The sequence below is a fragment of the Trachypithecus francoisi genome, unplaced genomic scaffold, assembly GCF_009764315.1.
Source record: "Trachypithecus francoisi isolate TF-2019V2 unplaced genomic scaffold, Tfra_2.0 Lachesis_group8, whole genome shotgun sequence".
In the NCBI taxonomy this organism is placed as follows: Eukaryota; Metazoa; Chordata; class Mammalia; order Primates; family Cercopithecidae; genus Trachypithecus; species Trachypithecus francoisi.
Window position 1 is genome coordinate 12,921,672 of NW_022681473.1, and position 22,737 is coordinate 12,944,408.

General features: G+C 47.7%; 1 protein-coding gene and 1 non-coding gene across 4 annotated transcripts in view; one reads left to right on the forward strand and one right to left on the reverse strand.

Annotated features, from left to right (window-relative positions):
* The window catches only part of CD6 (CD6 molecule), a 49,496-nt gene that overhangs the window by 23,701 nt on the left and 3,058 nt on the right, over window positions 1-22,737 (reverse strand). The gene's annotated exons all lie outside the window — the stretch shown is intronic.
* LOC117081814 lies at window positions 11,877-11,981 on the forward strand. Its single transcript, XR_004436297.1, has one exon. It is a non-coding gene; the product is annotated as a U6 spliceosomal RNA (small nuclear RNA).

Sequence of the window (22,737 nt, forward strand, 5' to 3'; positions counted from 1 at the left end):
AGACCGTGCTGTATGGGGGGAAGGTACACAGGCCTTGCATCCAAAGGCTTGGGCTGAAGTCCAGCTCTGTTCCTTATTAGTAGAGTGACCTTCGGCCAGTCACTTTGCCAGTCTGAGCCTTAGACTCTCATCCATAAACTGGAGTTAATAATGCTTCTCTCAGAAGGCTTTTTGTCAGCAAGTGTTTTGTCAGAATTATTGCAAAATCTGAGTCCCAAGGGAAGAGTATCCCCAAGGCCCACGGGGAGGTCAGGCTCCCAGTGCAGTGGTCTCCCAGATTGCCCAGCTGCTGCTCTGGAGTACTGCCAGGACAGGGCAGGGTCTGCCCCTCTGCAAGACTGGCACCAGGCCCTTGCGACTAGTGTCCCTGAACCTTGGGAGAGGCATGCATCCTGCTGACCTGCAGACCACCACTCGTCTTGTATAAGAAGACTGGCCTTTGTGTCCTGAGCAGTGATGACACATGCTACATGAACCCTGGTTGGCCTGCCTCAGGTCCTGGTTCAGGCTCCAGGTATTCAAGTGGAGCAGGACTGGTTCAGGGAGCTGTCCAGAAACACCTGGCCCTGGCCCAGTGGCCAGCAGCTGAACTGGTGTTCCTGGTTTGTAGGGGGACATTTGAGAAGCAGCCAGATGGATTCCTAGTTTTCTACTCCCAACCCACAATGATGGGAACAGCTACCTATCTAGCGCATCTGGGGTCCAGAGTGCAGAGGGATAAGGGAAGGACGTTGTGATGCTTTTTGCTCTGATAGGAAAAGGGGAGGCCCCAAGGCATGTCGAGCACCCATCACAAATCTGGCGCAACTCAGCAGTAATGGCTGACATTTATTCAGTATGACTTAATTATCAAAGCAAGACCACGAGATGGGGAAACTGAGGCACAGAGAGTTTTTTGTTTGTTTTGTAACTTGCCTAAGATTACACAGCTAGAAAATGGCCAAGTTGGGAATTGAACCCAGGCTGTCTGCTTGCAGAGACCACATTCTTAACCATGCCACTCCCCGGGTTTGGAATCCAGCATCCTGATTTCTGCTTTGGTGATCATGCCAAGGGCAAGAGGCAGGAAGTTTTGACAACCCTGGAGGCTTTCCAAACTCCTTTCTCCTCTGCAAGGGTCAACCAGCACTGAGCTTAGAAACGATAACCCACCCATCCCCCGCAACGGTGACACAACTCAGAACCCAAGATCCAGGGACTAATTTCCCAAAAGACCCCAGACTCCAAAGATAAGCAACAACTAGGAGACCTTCCTTCTCCAGGGCAGGGGGTCCTGGGTGGCATGTGTCATCCCACAGCCCCCACAGCAGGGAAAAGATGAGACTTAATAGTCTCACCTCGCACTGCCCCCACCCCTTCCCTACTTGCTGTCGAATATGGGGCTCACTCCAGCACTGTGCAGGGCCTGAGGATGCACTGGCCAACTGGGAGAGGAGGGCCAATGAATTTAGGGGAGGAAGCTCTGAGTGAGAGGGTGCTGGAACTGTCCTAACTACTTTCTTTTTAGAAATGCCCTTGGTGTTGTTAATGGTGAGCAATCAATAAAACAACTAGAAAGAAGGGAATGTCTGTAATTCCATTAAAATTAGAAAGATGCTGGCTGGGCGTGGTGGCTCACGCCTGTAATCCCAGCACTTTGGGAGGCTGAGGTGGGCAGACTAGCTGAGTTCGGGAGTTCAAGACCAGCCTTGCCAAGATGGCGAAATCCGGTCTCTACTAAAAATAGAAAAATTAGCTGGGTGTAGTGGTGCATGCCTGTAGTCCCAGCTACTCGGGAGGCTGAGGTAGGAGAATCGCTTGAACCTGGGAGGAGGAGGTTGCACTGTGCCGAGATTGTAGCACTGCATTCTAGCCTGGGTGACAGAGCAAGATTCCATCCCCCCCCTCAAAAAAAAAAAGACGCATGCGCTGGCTCATACAGGTAACATAATTCAATTGGGAGGGGATACCTGTGTTCAACCTTTGAGGGGACTTGGAGAGGCTGTGACGCCCGGTTGGGCTGAGTTTACTTTGTCAAGAAACTGAAGCTGTCGAGGGCTCAGTCACACAGTGCTGTCCTAGCCTGCAGAGGTGATTGACTGCAGTGACTAGACCAGCTTATACCCACTTGGCTCTCCAAGGCCAGGAAGGCTAGAGTGACTTTTCTCCCCAGGCGCCCAAAGGAAAGTCAACAGTTCGGTGCTTTGGTATTTTACAGGTGCACTTATTTCCCGAATACCTGTCCCAGTTCCTAGCACATGTAACAAGTTTGGCAAATGTTAATGAAATGGAACATCGATCAGTAATAAACTCATTTCTCAGCATTCAGGAGAACACGGCTCATGTGCTCTCACTTTCTTGGGAGAGAAAGAGAAAGAGAGGATTATTTGATATTATGTTACAGGATTTTGGTTTGTTTTCACACTCCCTGGTTATACCAAAGCAGGGCTTGGGGACTCAAATAAAACAATTTGCTCAATTGACAGAGAGAGATGGCAGTAAAGGCTCAAAGAGCCCCAGCCCCAGAGGACTGTAGTCACTCAGGTCAAATAAATTCAGCCTTTTTTTGGGAGGGGGGAGGTGGGTAGGGGAGGGGGACGGAGTTTCACTCTGTTGCCCAGGCTGGACTGCAGTGGTGTGATCTCGGCTTACTGCAACCTCCGCCTCCCGGGTTCAAGCAATTCTCTTGCCTCAGCCTCCTGAGTAGCTGGGACTACAGGTCTGTGCCACCATAACTGGCTAATTTTTTATATTTTACTAGAGATGGAGTTTCATCATGTTGCCCAGGCTGGTCACAAACTCCAGAGCTCAAGCAATTCACCTTCCTCGGCCTCCCAAAATGCTGGGATTACAGGCGTGAGCCACTGCACCTGGCCAGACATTCAGCCTTTTTAACTCACCTGCATGGTATCTTCCATGCATGCCCAGGTTTCATCTCCCCTCCTCTCTGTCAGCAAATCCAAGGGGAAGTAAAAGATAACGTTTCCTACTCTCCTCTGTAAAAAACTAAAAAACTTAAAGATAAGATCAACACGACTTAGTAGGCTTTGAGGTATGTTCAATTGCTGGGACTCCCCCTCCTTCTCTCCCAAGAAAGTGAGAGGGCGTGAGCCACCTTCTCCTGAAAGCTGAGAAATGAGTCTGTTGTCGGCCTGCATTCAGTTCCATGAACATCTGCTGAACTTGTTGAGTATGCTGGGAACTGGGGCAGGTATGATATGAGGGAGATGAGTGTGTGCAGGATGATCGAGGGAGCAGGAGATCCCCGGCACAAATTCATCTGTGTAACAGCCTCCATTCTCAGGAAATTCATCTTTCATGATTTAGACAGGGACTCTGGGGACAGATAGAACAGTGATCTAAACCCATCTCTGCTGATCACTGGCTGTGTGACCTAGGGAAAACCACCGAGCCCAGCTAGGCTTCATCTTTAACCTGGCACAGGGCATGATAAATGAAGCGAACTGAAGAAGAGTGCACGGGTGGGTGATCTATGTAAAAAGCTTAGGACGCGGTATACAGCAGCTGTTGTTATTTTCCTCCAACCTGAGGCTTTTATCTTTTTTCCCTCATTTGGTCCTTGGTGGCTATGGGATGGCAGCTGGCTATTGGTTCTACATTCCATCCCAGGCAGAAAGATGATGCTGACAGCTCCTTAGCCTTCTTTTCTGCAAAGGGGTGACTCTGGTTCTCTGAAGGCTGCATTCTCTCCTCCTCACTCCTCGCCTTTCTTGTGAACCTTATCAGAGCTGTTGCAGGCTCACAACTTGGCTGCATCCTTCCCCAGCTCTGCAAATACCCAATGTTCCTAGAGAGGAGATGTGGGCTGTAGTTGCTGTGGTAACAGGAGTTCCTTTAAAAGAAAAGGCTCCTGGGGTCCTGGCTCCAAGGCTGGCTCAGGCTCCCGTGCCAGACCGTGCCTTCTTTCCAGCTACCAGGCGGTAAAATGAGAAGGTCTCATGGAGGGTTGCAAGCAGCTCAATAAAATCCCAAGTGATAAGAATAGGGATTTGGCTCCAACAGAGCACAGCAGGCCAGAAACACTGGCATGTCACCAGCCCCATCTTCTTGATCCCCCGCCAGACTTTAGACCACTGAGAGGAGGAGAAGAATGTCCAGGTGCCTCTTTTATTTATTTATTTATTTATATTCATTTTAATTTAAAAAATTTTTTTTATTTTTGGAGACGGAGTTTCACTCTGTCGCCGAGGTTGGAGTGTAATGGCGTGATCTTGGTTCACTGCAACCTCTGACTCCCAAGTTCCAGTGATTCTCCTGCCTCAGTCCCCCAATAGCTGGGATTACAGGTGCATGCCACCATGCCTGGCTAATTTTTGTATTTTTAGTAGAGATGGGGTTTCACCATGTTGGCCAGGCTGGTGTTGAACTCCTGACCTCAGGTGGTCTGCTCGCCTTGGCCTCCCAAAGTGCTGGGATTACAGGTGTGAGCCATGGTGCCTGGCCCTCAGGTCCCTCTTTTAGAATTCCCGTTCACTAGGTCTTGGTTGGGAAAAAAACCGTCTACCATATCATAGGCATCAGAAAGAACACTGGGTTGAAATTAAACATGCCTGGGTTAGAAACTCAGCTTCTTCCTTACTATACTGTGACCTTGGGCAAATCTCTTCATATGCCCAACTTGCCTTCCTCACCTCACAGTTACGTATATTAAAAAAAGGCTCACAAGCTGGGCATAGTGTTTCAAGCTTGTAATCCCAGCACTTTTAGTGGCTGAGGCAGGAGGATCGCTTGAGGCCAGGAGTTTGAGAACAGCCTGGACAACATAGTGAGACCCTATCTCTACAAAACAAATTTAAAAATAAAAAAATGAGGCTGGGTGCTGTAGCTCACGCTGTAATCCCAGCACTTTGGGAGGCCAAGGTGGATGGATTGCTTGAGCACAGGAATTTGAGACCAGCTCAGGCAACATGGCAAAACCCCATCTCTACCAAAAATGCAAAAAAGTAGCTGGGCATGGTGGTGCACACCTGTGGTCCCAGCTACTTGAGAGGCTGAGGTTGGAGGATCACTTGGGCCAAGGAGTTTGAGGCTGCAGTGAGCCAAGATCATGCCACTGCACTCCAGCCTGGGTGACAGAGTGAGACCCTCTCTCTCTCTCTCTCTCTCTCTCTATATATATATATATATGAATATATATGAATAAATAAATAAATAATCCAGATACGTATTTGTAGTTCTAGCAACTCAGGAGGCTGAGGCAGGAGGATCAATTTAGCCCAGGAGTTCGAGGTTGCAGTGAGCTATGAACATCACTGCCCTCCAGCCTGGGCAACAGGGTGAGATTCCGCCTCTAAAATGAAAACAAAATGAAACCAAAACCTCACAGGGCTAAGGTAAGATTACCAAAAACAACCCTAATACCTGGCCCATGGCAAATGCCCAAGATCCTGTGGAATCAATGACTATACCTGCAAATATGTGAAAGATGAATATGTGTGCATATATGCATCGTAGACGGAAAAAACAGATGAAAAACAACATATTCAGATGATCATAGCCTTCTAGATATAGTGCATAGAAAAAGGGCTGATGAGGCCAAACGTGGGGCTCACGCCTGTAATCCCAGCACTTTTGGAGGCCGAGGCGGGCGCATCACCTGAGGTCGGGAGTTCAAGACCAGCCTGACCAACATGGAGAAACCCTGTCTCTACTAAGAATACAAAACAATTAGCCAGGCGTGGTTGCGCATGCCTGTAATCCCAGCTACTCAAGAGGCTGAGGCAGGAGAATCACTTGAACCCAGGAGGTGGAGGTTGCAGTGAGCTGAGATTGAGCCATTGCACTCCAGCCTGGGCAATAAGAGCGAAATTTCATCTCAAATAAAAAGAAAGGAAGAAAGGAAGGAAGGAAGGAAGGGAGGGAGGGAGGGAGGAGGGAGGGAGGGAGGGAGGGAGGGAGGGGGAAGTGGCTGATGATATCTCATAGATTTCAGGAGGCTCATACTTTGATCTGAAAGCTATACCCTTTTGTATAAATCATAGAAAACAATATTCACATGCAGATGTGTGCAGGGATACTTTCTGCAGAACTGTTTGTAACAGAAGAAAAGTAGAAGTAATCTAACCATCCAACAGCTGGAAATAAACAGACTGTATTGTATCATAGGCTGGATTATTCCGATGAAGGAATGAACTAGATGCATATCTATCCACTTGGTTAGATTTTGAAAACAATGAGAAAAGTATAATAAGTTGCAGAACAATATGACCAGTAGGGTACAATTTATGTAAAATATAGCACATGTCTCAACACCATCCATTGTGCATGGAGACGTTTTTTGTGTAATAGGAGTATAAAAATGCGAGAGAAAAGGGTACACACACCACACTTTGGAGTGTGTGTTCTAGGGAGGAAAGGATAAGAATTATTTCAACAGTAACAGTATATGTATGGTTTTCTTTCTTATTAATACAGATCTGAGCAAATACGGCAAAAGTGTAAACATTTTCTAAGTCGGGGTGGTGAGGACGCATTGGGTTCATTAAAACATTCCCAGGCCAGGTGCAGCGGCTCCTAAATCCCAGCACTTTGGAAGGCCGAGGCAAGTGGATCACTTGAGGTCAGGAGTTCAAGACCAGTGTGACCAACATAGTGAAACCCCATCTCTACTGAAAATACAAAAATTAGCCGGGTGTGGTGGTGTGTGCCCGTAGTCCCAGCTACTCGGGAGGAGGCAGGAGAATCACTTGAACCCAGGAGGTGGAGGTTGCAATAAGCCGAGATTGCACGACGGCACTCCAGCCTGGGTGACAGGGTGAGACTCCATCTCAAAAACAAACAAACAAATAAATAAACCCCATTCTAGTGCATTTCTGTGTGTTTGCAATATTCCTCTCTAACAAAATGTCTGGAAGATTCTACAAGAGGCTAGTAACAACAGTTATCTTTGAAGGTAGCTATTGGTAAATTTTTAAAGTTTTTTTTTTGTATTTTCTAAATTCTGTACTATTTTTACTAAATACAATTTTAGTAAAATAAAACAAAATAAAAACAAAAAAATTTTTAAATAAAAGCATATATGAAAAACCTTGGTAAATTGTCCGAGTCATATCAATGCACCCTGCCAATGATTCTTGTGCCCTTCTCTAAGTAAGAAAGCCATGGGTTTTTATAGTTTTAAATTCTTGAATCTCCTTAACAACGCTCAGAAGTAGGCACTGTTATTATCACCACCATGCAGGTGGGGAAATGTAGGATTCAAGAGACAAGGAACTTTCTTGGACCACAGAGTCCCTAAGAGGCAGACCAGGGATTTGAATCCAGAAAGAGGGTCTCTTGGGCTCTGATAAACACCTCAGCATGTGCTGTGAATGCTCAACAAATTCTAGTTACTCTTATTATTAATGGAAGCCCCTAGAGCTCACTTTACCTCCCCCAGCATTTCTTGAGCCGTGCCCAGGCCCAGGCCCACGCTGGGCTCTGCCGTGGAAAGTAAAGATAATAAAGCCCGTGGTCCAGCCTGGAGGTCAGGCGTTAAGAGCTGACTCGAATCCCGTCTCTCTGAGGTAGGTGCCGAGGCAGGAGACATGCTTGAGGAGCTTGGAGGAGGGACAGGGCTGCTCTGCAAGTTGTGAGGCTGGTAAGTGAGTCCAGGAAGGTATTGCGGGGGAGGTGCCCTTTGGGCCAGGACTTGAAGGTCAAGGAGCATTTCGCTGAGCCAAGGGGAGCAGATCCACATTTCCCGAGGACTTCCTCTGTGCCCAGTGCTTTACAAACGTTGCCTCATGGCTACCTTGTGAGGAGGTGCTATTGTGAAATCCATTTTACAGACAAAGAGGCTCAGAGAAATTAAGTCCCTAGCCCACGGTCACATAGACTGGCATTGACGGAGCCAGAATTCAAATCCAAATTTGAATTTGTTCCCCAGATTCCCTCTTTCTACTCTTCAGGCGCCCTCAGCAAGTGTAAAGAGTTAACAACGCATTCTAGGGAGAGGGCACAGCTCGAGCAAACACCTGGAGGTGGGACAGAAGCTGGTGGGCCAGGCTTAGACACTCAAGGTATGAAATTCAAGAACAGAATTCCCCAGAGCATGGCCCTCTGTGCAAAGGCTGGGCTGTGTTTCTGCAGGCTGGGAGGAGGAGGAGTGAAGGCTGAAACTGCTGAGCTCTCAGCGATTTTCCAGGGGGCCTGCCCCCACCCACTGGCTCTCAGGAGGGTCCCTGGTTCGAGGTCTTCCAGAGCTGCAGCAGCAGCAGTTTTAGGGTGAATAAAGCTTGTGTGTGGGCAAGGGGTGAAAATCCTGCCTGTTCCAGGGAGTGATGCTGAGACCTTTCCGGGGTGGCCTAAAGCCCCCTAAGAGAAAGCCTCCTTGAGATCAGACATCCAGCAGCCATCAGACATCATCAGCATCCATCCTTGGAAGGAAACACAGCCTCTCCCGAGCAGGTGGGAGTATGGGCTGGGCTGGGACCAGAAAGTCTCCTTGGGGCATCAGGGACCGGCTAGGCTCACCAGACACATGTCCTGTGCCCATCCATATCCTAAGAACAGCCCCCTCCTCACCTACCACTCACCTCCTCTCTTTAAATAAATCCAGATTCAAAGAGAAGCTGGGGGAGGCACCGGGGATGTTCAGACTGATGCTTCGTGGCCACCTTGTGTCCTTAACAGCTGCGGACTGACAGTGGCCACAGGGCACATGGATCCATGTGGCTCAGAGTCCCACTGGATTCAGGAATTCAAATTCAGGAAAAAAACATGGGTTCCCTGGAAGGAAGGTAACATCTGAATGCCCACCAGGTGCCCCAGCTTTATGTAAACAGCACACACTCTCTTATTCATCTCTACGAGGAGCCTGTGAAGGCTCAGTTTTCCGGATGAGAAAACTGAGGCTCCGCAGCATGAAATGACTTGCCCAAGGCCACAGTTACTAAGAGGTGGAACGAGACTTCCAGTCTCTCTACATTTGATCTCATATTCTCAGCTATCAGCCCAGATGACTGTCCCCTACTCCTCTCCACAAGGCGTATAGGATGCTTCTGAGGTGGCTCAAAGTCCTTTCGAGTTCCCATCTATCTTAACCCTTAGTCAGAGAGATGCCACTCATTCACTCCATTCTCTCAGCTAGGCTCTGGGCCAGGCCCCATGCCCTGGTAGAGGATACAGATGCACTCCTAGTTGATTATGAGCAGTTATAAGTGCTATCCTCCGGCTTGGAACAAAGTACTCTGGAAAAAACAGAGGAGGGAATAACTTACTCCAGAGAACAGGGGACAATTGGGAAGGGTTTTAGAGGATGAGTAGGAGTTCTTAGGGGTAAGAAATCGATGGAAAAATGCCTCTTTCCAGGCCTTTGCCAAATGACCTGAGAGATCTAACTTGCGTCTCTCCAGACGACGAGTGGGCTAGGAGGAGAGATTAAGTAGGGCAGTGACCCACCTCTTTCTCCATTACCCCCCCACCACACACACACACCACACACACATGCATACGTGTACACACACATGCCATATACATACTACATACATTGCTATGAGTAGTTGAATTGTTCCCCTCTTCTTAAAACAGTCCTAATTTCCAGTACTCCAGAATGTGACCTTATTTGGAAATAGGGTCTTTTTGGAGGTAATCAAGTCAGCATGAAGCCATCAGGGCAGGCCCCAATTCAGTATGACTGTTGTCCTCACAGAAGAGGGCCATCTGGACACAGGCACATGCACAAAAGGAGAATGCCATTTTAAGATAAGGTGGAGATTGGGATGATGTTTCTACAAGTCAAGAAATGCCCAGGATTGCCAGCAAGCCAACAGACGCTCAGAAGAGAACAGCTTCTCTCTCCCAGCCCTCAGAAGGAACCAGTCCCACTGAATCCTTGATCTTGGACTTTGAGCCTCCAGAACTGTGAGACAATACATTTCTGTTTTTTGTTTGTTTGTTTGTTTTTGAGACAGAGTCTTGCTCTGTTGCCCAGGCTGGAGTGCAGTGGCACCATCTCGGCTCACTGCAACCTCTGCCTCCCAGGTTCAAGAGATTCTCTTGCCTGAGGCTCCTGAGTAGCTGGGATTACAGGCACTTGCCACCTCACCCGACTAATTTTTGTATTTTTAGTAGAGACAGGGTTTCACCATGTTGGCCAGGCTAGTCTTGAACTCCTGACCTCATGTGATCTGCCCACCTCAGCCTCCCAAAGTGCAGAGATTACAGGTGTGCGTCACCATGCCCGGCAGAGACAATACATTTCTGTTGCCCTGGCCACTCAGTTTGTTGCAGCAATTCTAGTAAATTAAACCACAGGTGTACCTGCAACAAAAGCTGCCTCCAGGGCAGGAGCTGGGAGCTGAGAAGAGCTTCTAGGGCATTCTGGATTAGGGCTGTTGAGAGCGGGGTAAGGAACTTGTAAGAGGGAGAGATGCATCCCTCTTTCACTTCCAGATGCTGTAGAGTCTACAAACCCACAAGTGTTTCTCGGAACTGAATTTCAACGTTATGTTGACATGGTTAGGGCTGAGGCAGCCCCCACAGACGCGGGTGACGAAAAGTTCCATAGAGATCTTCAGGGAAGGCTTTAGCATCTACCTAGAGCACAAAAGCTGAAGAGTGACATGGCCACACCCATTTTACCTCAGAGAGGTTTGGGAACTTGCCCAAGGTCATGGCGGAAGTGGTGGAGCCTGGAGTCGAGGCGGGTCTCAGAGCCACCTACCAAGTGTGGATCAACACCAGCCCGGCGCCCATCAGCACACCCACCTTCCTGCTGGTGAGACTGAAGGCCCGTGATGCTCCACAGACTCAAAAACTTCCTCCTTCGAGAACGAACAGCCGTGTTGTGTGAAGGTGCTGGCTGAGACTTCTTCTCTCTCTTTGCATTCCTTCTAATGTGGTTATTATAACGTTTTGACAATAAGGATGACTAATGTTTACATCACATCTGAATTTTCAGCTGGCATTGGGTGGGAGTGATACTGGGGGTGGGTAGGAATGATACTGAGGGTGAGCAGAATGGAGGGCAGCCATTATCAGGACCTTCGGTAAGTCCTTGCCTAACGACTGTTCCCAGGCCTCAGTTTCTCCATGGTTAAATGGGTGGGCTGGGCCTATGAAATCCTTCCACCAGTTAGCAAAATGCTTCTCAAATCAGGTCTCAGTCAGAAAGACAATTTAAGACATAAGATTAAATGGAATTGAAGCACGCAGTAAACAAATTATTCCTTTTCCAATTTTTCTGTCCTGTCTGCCTTAAGGAGAAAGTCTCATTGTGGCGCTACTCAGTCTTTCACACCTAACACTTTTTTTTAAATTTTATTTTTGCAGAGATGGGGACTTGTGGTGTTGCCCAGGATGCTCTTGAACTCCTGGGCTCGAGCAACCTGCCTGCCTTGGCCTCCCAAAGTGCTGACAGGACAGGCATCAGCCACTGCGCCTGGCCATCTGACACTTTGTAACGAATGGAGAGACAGCTCAGGCTTGGATGGCAGGCTATTTAATGACACTTTTGTTTTCAGAGTTTTGTTTATATAGATATATTCTATTTACTTAAGTAGTACTGGTTTGAGATACATGGTAGTGATAGAAGATTTCTAAGTTCAGATAATAGGTTTAAAAAAGGAGTGGGTGGCCGGGTGCGGTGGCCCACACCTGTAATCCCAGCACTTTGGGAGGCTGAGACAGACAGATCACTTGAGGTCAGGAGTTTGAGACCAGCCTGGCTAACATGTTAAAACCCTGTCTCTACTAAAAATACAATAATTCGCCAAGCGTGGTGGTGCCTGCCTGTAGTCCCAGCTACTTGGGAGACTGAGACAGGAGAATCACTTGAACCCAGGAGGCAGAGGTTGCAGTGAGCCAAGATGGCACCATTGCACTCCGGCCCAAGCGACAAGAGCGAAACTCAGTCTCAAAAAAAAGAAAAAGAAAAAGGAAAAAAAGGAGTGGGTGTAAGCTTCGGCAGTACATATACTGAAACTGGAATGGTACAGAGAAGATTGGCATGATCCCTGTACAGGTATGACACGTGAATTTGTGAAGCATTGCATATCTTTGTTTAAAAAAAGAATAAAAAAAGGAGTTGATGTAAAGAATTGTTAAGTAATGGTATATGCATAAAGGGCAAATTAAATCACCATCCTTCCACACCTAAAACTCTCTGACGAGCTCCCATTGAACTTGGATTAATTCCAAACTCTATGATCTATGCCCTCAAGCCCTGCTAGCCTCTCCAACTCCATCTCCTTCACTCCTCCATCCTTCTGAAACAATCTCATTCCTGCCTCAGGGCCTCAGCCCCTGCTCCTCCCGCTGCCGGGAATGTCCTCTCCCTGATCTCAGCATTCCCAGCTCATCTCATCACTCAGGTCTATATCCCCTCCGAGGCTCTGCCTGGGTCTCCATTGCAACCGCTCTCAGTCCCTTACTTTGCCTGATTGCCCTTGGTGCACATAGCCCTCTCTGAAATGACACTATTTTTAAAATGTGTTCACTTTATTGGTCTATTTTTCCCATTAGAATAGAAACTTCTTGAAGACTGGGACTTTGTCCCATATCCTCGGTGGTTGAAAAAAGGTGCCCAACACATAATGTAGCTCAACAAATGAATGGCAAAATTGTAAAGATGGAGGGAGAACTGGCTCTAAGGTGGAGATGTGCTGACCCAGACTCCAATATCCGAGGTGGGGCAAGACAGCAGCCACCAGAGGCTCAGGGGAAGGGGAGCTCAAACCTTGGCCTCATTAGCACTAGCCTGCCATGCACTGAGCCACCTGCCTCCCTCCCACTGAGGCAGCAAAGAGAACTGAGTCAGCAACTATTAATGCAGAAGGAATGGTGGAATTATAACATCACCACCGCGTGACCATCCTTATAATAACTGATTCCGGCAAAAATCAACAATAATGTTACAACTAGTGGGCAAAGGTTTGAGGAAGATCAAGATATTTACATATTCTCAAAGAATCTACCCACAAGATGCATGTTGATTACAAAGGGGGAAATTATCTTTACAGCAGAGAAATCTAGCAGACAACACCTTAGCCAAGCAAGTTAGACCACCGGAGAGGGAACAGGGCAAGCCCATGTGCCTCCTGATACGATTCACTGGGAAGGACAAAACTTGCTTCTGTGATATTCCTGCCAAAGAGGCATGACTTAAATTGAACCATGAAGAACCATCAGACGATCCAGATAAGGGCCGTTTTACAGCATAACTGCTTCTATGCTTCAAAAAAATCAATGTCATGAAAGAGAAAGAAAATCTGAGAAATCACTCCAGATTCAAGGAGAATAAAGAGATGAGAATTAAATGCAGCATATTGAACAAAATTTTCTTTTGTCTTAGAAGGTATTGTTGGAACCACTGGCAAAATCTGAATAAATTCTGTCGATTATCTAATAGAATTGTATCAGTAGTAATTGTCTGGTTTTGATAAATGTACTGTGGTTATGTAAGAAAATGTCCTTATGTAAAAAAACAAAACAAAACACATGGGGGTATCTAGGAGACAGGGACATTACAATTTCTCTCAAACAGTTTGCGGCGAAAGCAACAGAAAAACAGACACATTGCGAGGACATAATAAAGCAAATGTGGAAAATTGTTAGCAGTTGGAGAGTCTGGGGAAAGAGCATGTGGAAATTCTTTGTATTGTTCTTGCAGCTTCTCAGTAAGTCTGAAATTAGGCTGAAATTAAACGTTAAGTGAAAAAACAGGCCAGGTGCAGTGGCTCACGTCTGTAATCCCAGCACTTTGGGAGGCTGAGGCGGGAGGATCACTTGAGGTCAGGAATTCAAGATCAGCCTGACCAACATGGTGAAACCCCATCTCTACTAAAAATACAAAAACTAGCTGGGTGTGGTGGTGCAGGACCGTAATCCCAGCTACTTGGGAGGCTGAGGCACGAGAACCGCTTGAACCCGGGAGGTGGAGGTTGCAGTAAGCCGAGATCACACCACTGCACTCCAGCCTGGGCAACAAGAGTGAGACTCTGTCTCAAAAAAAAAAAAAAAAAAAAAAAAGTTAAGTAAAAAAACAAAGAGAAGGCAGAGCCTGAGGACTGGAGGAGCCGCTGGAGGGGCTGGGCAGAGTAGCTGCATGAAGCCAGCTCATCACTGCCCAGGGTCACCTGTGTTCATGTCTGACCACGTCAGTCCACACTGGGCCATAGCAGTCCCCTGCAATCTCTCTAGGGGTGGGGGTGGGGAGTTAAGCCTATGCCTGGTTCACACAGGCCCCTCCAGGCCCTGCTGGGAGGGCAGTGTGGGAAGAGGCCCTGGGAAGAGGGCCTGTGGACTGGGCTTCTCAGCCCTGCTCCAAGACTCTGGGGGCATATCGTCCCCCACTTTGCACCTCACTTTCCTCCTCTGACAAATAGGAGACGGCTGGCAGCTCGCTGGGGTTTCTTCCAGCTCAGACACTGTCATGATATTTATAGAATCCCATCCCGGCAAAGCAACACATTTCTTCAAGGAGCTGAATCCACTTGGCAACTGTGCATCTTTTAGTTTGGCTGAAGGAGGGAGGGAGGGAAAATGAGAGCACACCAGGCGGAGTAGGGAACGCGCCTCCTCCAGGCCTGGGGGGCTTCCTCAGCTCTGTCTCCGCCCCCGCCTGCTCCCAGGCACCCCTCCTGAAAGAGGTGAACACCCTAGCAAAAAGGGTACTGAAGTGCAGATAAAAATTCTCCCTCCAAACCCCCAGTGACCGGAAGTGACTCTGCTCCCAGCTCTGTCAGCAACTGGCGGCATTACTTAAGCTCTCTGGGCGTCAGTCTGTCCTTCTGTAGAATGAACAAAGTCATGCTTGGCTTTGCATCTGACTCTGAGGACACAGTGACTTCATCTCTGCGTTCTCTCTGCCACAGCGCTCAGTACATGACTCCAAGTCAGAAGTGGGGTCCTCAGCTGGGACCAAGACACCCCAAGAAGCCCCTAGCCCTGACCCCTCGTCATTCTTACAGCCCGTGTCCCCACAAGACCCTAGTCCCCAGCCCCAGGCACAGACGCCCCCCTCCCCGGGCATCTGCTGGCACCTCCTGGAGACCTCAGCGCAGCTCAGGGTCTTCATGGAGACTGGGGGTGGCCTGGACACGTATTGGACGGACTTTTGAGTGTGCTCCCACCCCCAGCACACAGTGAAGACCCACATGGGAGACCCTCCCATACAAGTGAAAACGGGACTACATTCCTATGATAGGACCATCTCCCTATCTCTCAGCACCTCCCTGGGACCAGAGACCCAGCCCCGGAGCTTCCTTCTCAGCCCTGCCTCCTGCCTCCCAGCCTCTCTCAGCCGCCATTTTCAGGCGGTCGGGCTGCAGAAGCCTACAAAATGGAGGGTGGGAAGCTGGGCTTCCCTCTGCCTCCCTCTGTTGTCCCTGAGAGCGCCTACCCGGCCCCAGTTGGAGTAGCAGCGGTGGCCACAGCTCTCTCCTAACACCCTAAGAAGCCTGGCATTTCTCCAGGCATGTCACCGCCAACATCTAGAGAGCCCCACACAGCCCTGAGCTCCCATTAGCCCTGCTTTACGGCCGGGAAACGAAGCCTGGGAATGGCCACTCAGCCCGAAGGAGAGCTCAGGCTCCACATAGTTCCAGGACAGCCCAGCTCTTGGTGGGTGAGGTGAAAAGTCCTTGGGGGAAGGGCGGACCTTTCCTGCAGGGGTCTTGAGGTGGGGAGGGGTCCCCGGCCCAAACCGTACCCAATTCCCGGGCTGGGAAAAAGCGCTGAGTTTGGAGTCACGAGGTCAAACCAAGTATCTGTCATCTATTAGTGGTGCGATCTAGGAAAAGTCACTCTATCTCTCTGAGCCTGCCGCTTACTCAGTAAAATGGAAGTATTAAATAGTAGCGCATACCTCCCTAGGGCTGTGACGGGGGAAAGGCAGGTTTACATATTTGCAGAGTGCTGCACTGGAGGATGTGATCCTCATACTGCCTGCCTAACACTTGTAAATGTACATTTTGTGGCTCACCTTCCATGGGCCAGTCCCCGTGCTTGGCGCTTATGGAATCCTCATGGCACACCAGTCTGGGTCAGGAGGCAGAAAAGAGCCTGGACCTCAGCTCCTTTGGGAATTTCAGTCCTGCCCACCCAACAGGACCAACAGGACCAACAGGACCAGCAGGGCTGGCTCGTCAGCAGCTCCCCTCAGCCAGCCCCTCACAGGCTGTCCCACCTGCAGGTTGCTGCTTAAATGGGTCTCTCTTTCTTTTAATTAAATTAATTAATTATTGGAAACAGAGTCTCTGTTGCCCAGGCTGAAGTGCAGTGGTGCAATCTTGGTTCACTGTAACCTCTGCCTCCCAGGTTCAAGCAATTCTCTTCCCTCAGCCTTCCAAGTAGCTGGGATTACAGGTGCCCTGCATCCTCCTAACCACACCCGGGTAATTCTTGTATTTCTTAACTAGAGATGGGGTTTCACCATGTTGGCCAGACTGGTCTCGGATTCCTGACCTCAAGTGATCCGCCCTCCTTGACCTCCCAAAGTGTTGGGATTACAGGCTTGAGCCACTGCCCCCGGCCTTCAAATGGCTTTTTTCTGAAATACTTTTTTTTTTTTTTGAGATAAGGTCTTACTCTGTTGTGCAGGCTGGAGTGCAGTGGTGAGATCATGGTTCACTGCAGCCTCAACCTCCTGGGCTCAAGTGATTCTCTGCCTCAGCCTCCCGAGTAGCTGGGACTACAGGCATGAATCTCACACCTGGCTAACTTTTTAATTTTTTGTAAACATGGGGGTCACACTATGTCGCCTAGGCTGGTCTGGAACTCTTGGACTCAAGTGATCCCCACTTTAGCCTCCCAACATGCTGGGATTACAGGTGTGAGCCACCAAAAAGGGCTGAAATCCTTTATTCTCCCTTAACTTCTTATTTTCAAACTATGGACTCACAAGAAGTTGCCAAAATAGCAAAGAGAAATCCTGGGTACCCATCAGCCAGCTTCCCCCAGTGGTGACATATCATGACATGGATTTCAGTTCAACATTAGCCACCAGCCTGGGACAAAATACATAACTTTCCGAGCCTCAGTTTCCCCACTCATAAAAAAGGGGTGATTGTCCTCATGTTGTCAGGGTGGAACAGCATACGCATAGCTGGTGCTTGGAGAACGTTAAGTCCCCGGTAATGGGTGGTGGTTGCAGCTGTCACTGGATTGCACCTGTTGCCACACCCATCCCAGGTTGGTGCTGGTGTGTCTTAGCACGACACTATAAACTGTTCAAGGGCAAACCTTCATGTCCCATGGCAGTGCCAGCACAGGGCCTGGTACTCAGCAGATAATGAATAAGAAAATATGGAGCCTGGGCCGGGCTCAGTGGCTCACGCCTGTAATCCAAGCACTTTGGAAGGCTAAGGCGGGTGGGTGGATCACCTGAGGTTAGGAGTTCGAGACCAGCCTGGCCAAAATTGTGAAACCCTGTATCTACTAAAAATACAAAAAATTAGCTGGGCATGGTGGTGGGTGCCTGTGGTCCCCTTACTCGGGAGGCTGAGACAGGAGAATCACTTGAACCTGGGAGGTGGAGGTTGCAGTGAGCCAAGATCGTGCCATTGCACTCCAGCTTGGGTAACAGCGAGAATCCATCTCAAAAAGAAAAAAAAAAAAAAGAAAACAAAACAAAATATGAAGGCTCCTGCCCAGCAAGTTCTCCCCTGGCTCATGGTGCCTCTTTAATTTGCCTTCCTCCTGGCCCCAAGGTGCATGGCAACCCCCAAGCAAACCCCGTGAGGGCATGCCATGATGAGGGAGGCAGCCACACTTGATCCCATCTGTTGCTAAGACTTCCAGGGGGCCCTAGGACCTCAGAGGTCCTTCAGGGCTGTTCCTAGACTCAGTGGTGAGGCTGCAAGGCTAGGAGTTGGCATCTAGGGAAGAAACCCTATACTAGAATAGAGCCCACAGGGCAGCTGGCTAGAAACAAGCCAGGCAACTCCCACACAATGGAGAAAGCACCGGCCTGCTGGCTGGGAGACCCAAGCTCAAGTCCTGACAAGTCTCTTAGCCTCGCTAAACCTCAGTTTCCTCATCTATAAAATGAGGTCACCATGTGGGTGACAGAGCTCATTGTGCAAACAGCACTATGTTAACCACCAAGTCCTGTATTCACATAGGCAAGGGATTATCTTTGGTCTTGCTGTAGAGCATTTATAAGCTAACATTTCTGAGCACTGCATTTTGTTCGGCTATTTTCAGATACATCATCTACATTAACTCGTACACTTTGGTGAGCTGGAGATTTTTATCTCTAACATGCAGGCAAAGAAACCACCCTGGGGCCATGCAGAGATGGAATTCGGAACCCACGTCTGCCTGACTCCAGGGTCCATGATTCTATACGACAGGATGGCAGCTGGGGTTGATACTGTGCCCTTCCTAGGGCTAAGTGTCTAGTGGCTGGATCTCTGCTCCATATAGCCAGGTGCCCTGCTCCATAACCTGTAAAGCCTCAAGGAATGTACATAAAGTACAAGCATGTTTAGGCTGGGTCCTTAGTGTTCGGTTTACCCAGTTTTCCAGGAAGGAAACTAGGGCCAGAGAAAGGAAGGAACTTGCCCAAGATTCCCCAGCAAGTTAGGACCAGAGCTAGTTCTCAAAGTCCACACCCACCTTACCCCTCCTCAAGGTTCCTTCTCCTCCCCAGGCTGCAGGGGCCCAGTTTCCCAGATCTGAATCAAGGGACATGAGCTTGGGTGCCCCCCAACCTCAAGGCTCACTGGGAAAATCCAGGGACTTCCCAGGGTGCTGGGGAGCCCCTGAAATGGGGGTCTCGTGTCTAGGATGTAACCCCAGGCTGCTGAGCAGTTAGTGTCCCCAGGCTGGGTCTTGTCAGGGGACACAGTGCCCACCCTCTTTGTCTTTTCTCTGGATCAGTGTTTCCAAAGTGTAGGGCACATACACCAAACTATGCAAAATGATTTAGGTGGTGATTGACTTGGCATTATATACCGCTATCCTACATGGTGAGGAAGTTATGCATGCTCTTTATTTCCCTTTCAGCCTTTCTAATTACACACTTGGAGGAGGAAATCGCCCCTGGGGTTAGTCGTTAAAGTCTCTCTGACATCTACAACCCTCCCTTCTTGGGAAAGCAGCAAATGCATCTGGCTAGCATTTAATGACATTGTTTTATTTCCATTATGTTTATTTTCAAAATTATAATCATGATGGTGATTTATAATGAATGGCTTTCCATTTAAGGGAGTGATACAAAGTTTCTTCTCAAAATAAATGTATTTACACTTTAAAACATCAATTAAGAAAGAGTAGCCAGGCATGGTGTCAGGCGCCTATAATCCCAGCTATTTGGGAGGCTGAGGTGGGAGGATCCCTTGAACCCAGGAGTTTGAAGCTGCAGTGAGCTATGGTCCACCCTCAGCAACAGAGTGAGACCCCATCAAAAAGAAAGAAAGAAAGAGAAAAGAAAAGAAAATAGAGGAGAAGGAAGAAAGGGAAAAGAAATGGGTGCAGTGGCTCACACCTGTAATCCAGCACTTTGGGAGGCCGAGACAGGCAGATCATGACGTCAGGAGATCGAGACCATCCTGGCTAACATGGTGAAACCCTATCTCTATTAAAAATACAAAAAATTAGCTGGATGTGGTGGCACGCGCCTGTAGTCCCAGCTATTCAAGAGGCTGAAGCAGTAGAATCACTTGAACCTGGGAGGTGGAGGTTGCAGTGAGCTGAGATCGCATCACTGTACTCCAGCCTGGTCAACAGAGCGAGACTCTATCTCAAAAAAAAAAAAAAAAAAAAGGAAGGAAATTACATTAAGCAAATTGCCTGGTGGATGATGCGTTGGCCAACACAATACTGGGAAGGTGGACTGGAATAAAGTGCTCTGGGAAGAGCTACTCTGGATAACTTACCATGAGTCTGGAGAGGGGCCAGTGCTGAGGACAGGATGGAGGGCCTGGAGGCCATGGTGGCTGAGGCAGCAGATGCAGCCTGGGGATCCCAGCCCCACCAGGGTCTGCTCAGGGCAGGCCTGAGCACATGGCATGGATGTTAAAGCTCGTAGTGTCCCATCTGTGGTCCAGGTAAGGAGAGGGTGGCCATGCACCTGGGAGGTCTACCCTTCAAGCTCCTGTCCCAAAGGAATAAACAGTTGGGGCCACCTGTTTATTCCTCCTTGCCCCGGGGAGAAGGCTGATTCCTTAACTCAGAATCTAACAGCTGGGGGCCAAATTTAATTCTTGAGTGTTCTATAAATATAATAAATAAATATAATTATATAAATATAATAAATATAATAAATAATGAATGAGGAGGGCCGTGGGCAGTGTTTCTCACTCATTCTAGATCCCTCTGTAAAGTCCGAGCTTCAGCACCCTAGGAGCTACCCTGTTCCATGGCCCCAGTACAGTGAAGGCCACACTAACTGTCCTCATCAGTCATTGACCTGTGGCCAGAGAACCAAGCTGAGCTGGGAGAAAGATGCAGAAGCCTGTCATACATTATTTATGTATCTATGAGATGAAGTGTTGCCAGGCAGGAAGAATGTGAAAAGAGGTCAGCATAGAAAAGTAAACGTGTTTAATTCAGTCCAATCAAGCGATAAGGCCAGATGCAGGCCAGATGTAGGGGATTAGGTTTGTATAACTTGGATTCGGACCGGGTCATAGGTCAAGAAGCCAGCCCAGTTGGAGGGCACGGACTATCAAAAAGGGCAGAAGTGCATCCATCAGCAACACAGGAGAACCGTATCTTATGTTTTGGCAAAACAACAAAAACGCCGACCTCAACTCAGTCCACTGAGATGCAAAAACTTCAACCCGCTTGGCATAATCCAAGTTACCTGCAATGGTGCCATTGTCTTCTCCTGAGTAAGTGGCTTTTAAACCCAGGAAGATGAGAATTTAGAAAATAGAGGTGATTAAATAAACAAACACTCATAGTATGTATCCATTGGTGTTAAATGTAAGTTGGGTCAAGTTCCATGAGTTGTAGAAAATCCTATATTTGTGATATTTAAAAACATTTGGCCATTGAGTTCCTCATGAATGTGAGCAGGTAATTGACTTCGGTTCAATTTTGAAGTAGAAAATTTAAGAGAATTCGACAATGTCTGTAAACATTAGAATATTTAAGAGAAGTTGATATTCGCTTTAATAACTCAGAAACAGAAAGTCAAACACCACATTCTCACCTATAACTAGGAGCCAAACAACGTGTACTCATGGACATACAGAATGGAGTGACAGACATCAGAGTCTCCAAAAGGTGGGAGGGTGGGAGGGGAGTGAGGAATTAAAATTACTTATTGGGTACAATGTACCGTATTCCAGTGCTGGGTACACTCCAATCCCAGACTTCACCTCTACGTAATATAGCCATGTAACAAAACTGCACTTCTACCCCCATATCTATAAAAATTTTAAAAATAACTTAATATTCACTTCGCTTATGCTAGTTTTTTAGTTCTGAAAGCATTTTCTAAAATTCTTGGGAACATTTTGTTTCTTGCTCTATAAAATATGGAATTCATTATATTTGTAAATGTGGTTTAGAATATCAAAGGCAGTGCTATCTAATATAAATATAATGCAAGTAATGTATGTAATTTTAAATATTCCAGGACAACCCTCCCCCTGCTTTTTTTAATTGAGACAGGGTCTCCTTCATCGACCAGACTGGAGTGCAGTGGCACAGTAATGGCTCATTGCAGCCTCAAACTCCCAGGCTCAAACCATCCTCCCACCTCAGCCTCCCGAGTAGCTGGGACTACAGGCTTGCACCACCGCTCCAGGCTAATTTTTGTGTTTTTTGGAAATACAGGGTTTTACCATGTTTCCCCAGCTGGTCTTGAGCTCCTGGGTTCAAGTGATCTTCCTGCCTTGGCCTCCCAAGTGCTGGGATTACAGGCATGAACTACCACACCAGACCAGGAATCCCATTTTTAAAAAGTAAAAGGAAATATGTAAACTTAATTGTGATAATAAAATTCATTTAGCCCATCATATCGAAAATATTATCATTTCGACATATAAATCACATAAAATTTGTTGAAATATTTTACATTCTTTCTTGAAACTCTTCTTCAAAACCTGTTGTATATTTTACACTTCTCACATCTCAATTTGGACTATCACATTTTAAATGCGTGATTGTAGTGGCTACCCTATGGAACAGCACAGAACTAAGGGAGTTTGATTAGCTATATTTGTGAGGGTATTTATTGTCTAAGGGTGTTAGGTCTGTTCAACTTCATTTGCTCAAATATTAAAGGACCATTGAAAATCATTGATCAAAATGACAGAGCTTATAAAATAAAATATGATTAGTATGTTGAACTCACAAGTTAAGAAAAAAGTTCTTAAAAAATTGTTAATTAAAGAATGACTATTTTTTTTTAAAAGTAGCCACAAACAGCCTTTTCATACACAAAAGCAGCCCTCAAGGACCTCGCCAGCCAGAGCGCAGATGGAGTTAGAGTCACGGAGCTCAGCACTGCACTGGCGGGAAGGGCCTGGGTCTTTGTTACTGTGTCATAGTGTCAGATCTGGCCAAAAGCTTTCTTGTAGATTGTCTGAACAAAGCACCCCCCTTCCACTGATAAGAAAGCATGGCTGGTGAAGAAAAGCAGCACAGTCACATGGTGAATTAGAGGCAGGACCAGGGCAGAACCTGGGTTCTCATGACGCCACCCCAACCTCCCCTGTCAAGGGCTTCTAATTCATTCTCTCTGTTCCTTCATCCTGAGTTGTCTGATCAGGAAACTGAGGCAAAGAACTGGAGGCTTGCATCTCTAAGCAACAGAAACCAACAACACAAATCAAGTCCAGGCCCAGAACCCGGGCCACT